The sequence below is a fragment of the Cupressus sempervirens genome, chromosome 2 (assembly GCF_028749045.1).
Source record: "Cupressus sempervirens isolate cs-2001-9-10 chromosome 2, ASM2874904v1, whole genome shotgun sequence".
In the NCBI taxonomy this organism is placed as follows: Eukaryota; Viridiplantae; Streptophyta; class Pinopsida; order Cupressales; family Cupressaceae; genus Cupressus; species Cupressus sempervirens.
The window spans coordinates 205,491,301-205,496,167 of record NC_143119.1 but is presented as its reverse complement, the minus strand read 5'-3'; the positions used below and the strand labels follow the sequence as shown (position 1 = coordinate 205,496,167).

Sequence of the window (4,867 nt, the reverse complement as noted above, 5' to 3'; positions counted from 1 at the left end):
AGAGCTGCCTGTGGTATTGAAAGGGATCCTTTGCTCAAACGTTAGGGTTTTCTACTGTATTGATCGTTAATGGATCCAAATCTTTTCAAAAGGAAATCTCTTATCTTAGCCATGTGACACAGACAAATAAAATTGAACCTTGATTTATTTCACAACCATACAAATGATCAAGACTACAAACCCTATGCAAATTCCAGTTTCCTTTATCTCTCTGTTTCTTTCCTTTCAGATGTCATGGAAAGTACGTTTTGGATACGATGGAAATTAGATTTCTATTAGTGGGTACATTAAAATTTGATGAATTGGGACATTCCTCCATGTTCAGTTGTATCAGAATATAATTCAGATACCATGGCTGCAAACCAATCAAGTTCAAAAGGAATAGTTGCAGTGTGAAATAGTCCACTACTCCCTTCCAACTGGTTCAGTTCATTTGGTACTCTCATTGAATCAATTTGGTTTAGTACACCATGCTCTTTTGGCTGTCCAGAAAAATTAATCTCTGACTTGTTCGGAGCTTCATTTTGCTGGAGGATAGTCTGAGATGCTATATTGACTTCAATTTCATTGCTTCGCAGAAGAAATGGATTTGAAATATAATTAGGAACGATTGATTGTTGTGAAGATGGCTTTCCAGCGTTGAGTTTTCTTTTAATCCTTGTCCTCCAGTAGTTCTTTATTTCGTTGTCTGTACGACCAGGTAAACGCCTTGCAATTCTTGACCATCTGCAATCCAATAAAATCAACCTTAGTAGTATATTTTTCTATTCCCCAATTCTCAAAAGCCTTGTTATAAACCTAGTTTGGCTAAGTTATGGATATTACTTAGGCAAAAGACTCTTGAGTTTGTTAATAAAGAAATTGATCGTATCTCGAACCAGTTTCCCCGCCGGCTTTGTAGATCTATAATCAGTCGTTCTTCTTGTGGAGTAATGTTTCCTCTCTTTAGATCAGGCCTTAAATAATTGATCCATCTCAGCCTGCAACTTTTTCCACTTCTCTTCAGCCCTGCTCGATATGTTTTTATCATCAATCAATAAGGTCATTCATGCTTCACAAATTCTGAAAGCTATTAAACTGAATCAATAAGGTCATCCATGCTTTGCAAGAGATATCTGTCTAGATGGTCATGGATCGAACGCATGACAAGATTATGCAATACGGTTCTAAGCGCAGTTTTCTTCTCTAGGTCAGCTCATATCTGCTCTTAGCAAATACCGTTGGATCTCATATACTTAAACAAATAAAGCAAAAAGATAATATTTATCATATAATGAAGTACGATTGCAAACATTGATTAAAAAATTCTATTATGATCTGAAAGGCCAATCAACATCTCATGTACAATTGAATTAGGAACCACCAACTCTCAGTGAAAATCTAGTATTGTCATGTTAATTTAAAATAAAAATGGGAACAGAATATCTAATCTCAAAAGCGAGTTGGATCAAAGTGCTGATCACAGTATGAATAATCCCATTTGACTGTTAACATAACTAAAATTTTAATTATCAGTATTACAACTATTCTTTCTTCAAGGATTGACATGTTACCCGAATTTTTGGTTACAGAATTCCATTGGATCTCATATACCCAACAGAACCAAATAATCCATAAGATACCTAACAATAGAGGTGTTAAACAATAAAATCTTATTATATCATCATTATATTCTCCTCTATTCATATTGTCCAGGTTATTTCTAAACTATCCTCTTTCTGTGTTGATAATTTCTCTGCATGATTCAAACAATGAATGATGTTGAGTTTGTCCTCCTTAACTTTCCTAACATCTCTTAATAGAATAGGATCTAATATTCTGATAATAATATATATTAAAATAATTGATAATCTGATAACGGAATGTGAATGAAAACGTTGAAAAACTTTTACAACTAAATCCAAAAATAGAAACTGTTAGTTGTTAATTAATGATATGCATCTCTCTTAATTGCTCGTGCATGTAAAACATAAGCCAGATCAAACTATCTAATCCCAACAGAGAGTTGGACAGAAATGCTGATCATGATACAACTAACCCCATTCAACAGTTAACGCAATTACAATTCATGTAGATTAACTTCAGATTATCATTCTAACAATTATTTTTCTCCTAAGGTTTAGATGTTACCTGAATTCTTGGCTACAGAATTCCAACGACCTTGACCACAGAGATTAATATAGTTTGTGAGAAGCATATCCTCCTCGAAGGTCCATGGACCTTTCCTTATGTCTTCTTCTTCCTGGATATCGATAACAGCAAGTCTAGTTGCTCTTTGCTAACCCAATTTATTTTTAGGGTTAACAAGTGTGAGTCATTGGTCACCAACAAAATCTCTACAGCTTTCCCTTTTCTTCATAATCCCAAGCTATCGTGTCCCCGCTTTACAGTGCATATTTGCAACTCTTTATGGAGGCACAATGACTGAAGATAACAAATATATAGTGGAGATTAAAGTGATCACAAGCAAGATTTTTTATGGTTTATACATGAATATTATGTTTACGGATCTCTTGTTTAGAGTGGGACAACTTATTTATCTCATTGCCGGGATCTCCAACAAATTAGTAATATAGAACCAAAATCTAATTTGCCTCGTAGAATCATCAATTTTGGATAGTTTGTATGCTATTACTATGGGAATGCTAATTGATTTTGAATCTTTTAGATCAAAAGTCTTCAAGATTTCTTTTACATACTTAGATTGAGTAACGTAAATATCATATTTCATCTTATACACTTGCAAACCAACAAAGAATTTAATCTCTCCAAACATAGACACTTCAAATTCTTTCATCATTTCATCTACGAATGTCTTACAAAATACATTTTGTCTTCCACATATGATATCATCAACAAATTACCTCCTTCAGTCTTCAAGTATAGGTTGTTGTTGTCATCAGTGTTCTCAAATGCAATCTATCTACATACCTTATTCCTATTGTTAGGATCAACAAATCCTTCAAGTTGTTTAACGTAAACCTTCGCTTCTAGTATATCATTTAGAAATGCTGACTTGACATCCATTTGATAAACTTTGAATCTTTTGTATGCAAACTAAGCAAGCAGTGTTCTTACACCTTGGCAAATGTCTCTCCTTAGTCAATTCCCTCTTTTTTAGCATAACCTTTAGAAACTGGCCTTGCCTTATTCCTTTTTCTTCTTCTTCTTCTTTTTTTTTTTTTTAGGCTGCAGGAATCAGTGCAACACGGCCCCCCTATAAACTGCAATTCACCATTTTTATCCAATTTGTTTATGTACACCCATTTTGTTCCAATAACATTCTTGTCCTCTAGTCTAGATACTATAAACACCTAAATTTGATTACACCACTTTGGTAATCCTATTTAGTTATCTCTAAAGGCATCATTAATTAAATTTCTATTTAATTAATCATGTGCCATCCCCTAGCTGATTAATTTAATTAATCATCTATAGTCCTAATTGATAAATCAAATAACCTATTATTTATCAATTAAATCCTATTCTTCTATATAATTCCAAAACCCCCATTTATTAAATAAATATATTTGATAAATAAAACCCTCAAATCTAATAACCCCTAACTTATCCCTAAACCCTATTTTTAGCCTAATCCACCCCATCCACCTATACTAACCAAGCTTAGCCACTAACTCACCCACCCTCATGAATGCCATCCACTTGCACATCTCTAACATCCCTAATCTAATCTTAAAACCAAGCCTAATCCACCCCCTAATGTTGTCACATTCCCTAAGCAAGCTTAAGACTTTCCTAAGCCAAGGAAAGTCAACAATCTCAACTCCCTCCAAAATATCCCAACCACTTAGCAATGAATGCTCTTACAAAAGCCATAAAGACTCTTACAAGCTCTTACAAGCCATAATGAAGGGTCTTTATGAAGATATTATCATTTGAGCCTCCTTTGTTGACTCATCCTTCCCCTTTCCTCCATCCACTCACCTTGTGATATGTGTCACTCCCTGATTGGTGCTAAACAAGCACAATCCATGTGCTCCCCTTTGAGTGCATCCTAGCCCTCCTTAAGCTTTCATCTTTCCTTCCATCTTAGCCCTTCATCCCTCAAGCCCTTAGCCTATAAATTGAATTCCCTCCCAAGCCATTTCATCACAATCCATCAAGTAAAGTTATAATGCCATTTTGAAGCCAAATTCATACTTTTGCATGCATCCACACCAAAAATCTCAAAAATCTCCATTGAAGCTAGTTTGAAGCTTGAGCATACATCCCAAATTCTATCAAATAGACTCATCCCTAAATCAAGTGACCATCCTTATTGGGAGAGCCATTCCATGGCTCATCTTCTCATTTGAGGGTTTCACTTTGTCTCTCATATATGTTATGGTTTTTATGCTAGTTAATTCTTTTGTTCTTTTAATAGATTAGTATTACTTGCTAACATATTTCTCATATACAGATACTAATGTCCAAGTTTTGTTTATCTCAATCTACTCAATTTCTTCATTCATAGCTTTAATCTAGTCTTCATTTTCTAATGCATCCTTCACAGTTCATGTATGCTCAACAAACATGTATCATTTCTCAATCTATTCCTATTCATTGGTCCATCTTCTCTTCCACCAATGATTTGTTCTATAGGATGATGTCTTTTGACATCCTTTGATAATCTTGGATCTATTCATTTTTTCTCCAACAATAGGTCTTTTATGAGGTTTAATTTTAGGTTTACTATGTACATCTATGTCAGGTAACTTGGCATACCTCTCTTGTAATCTGATCCTAGCATCATACTGGAACTCAGCTTCTAAATGCAACTTGGCATTCATTAGATGTGACTTGATAGTCACTAATTCTTGTTGATTAACAACTTAAATTTCATAATCATTAGTAGTCATACCTTCAT

At 34.3% G+C, this 4,867-nt stretch overlaps 1 pseudogene; it reads right to left on the bottom strand.

The window, feature by feature from the left end:
- Positions 1–287: 287 nt before the first annotated feature.
- On the bottom strand, positions 288–4,867 carry LOC149571771 (MYB-like transcription factor EOBI; annotated as a pseudogene).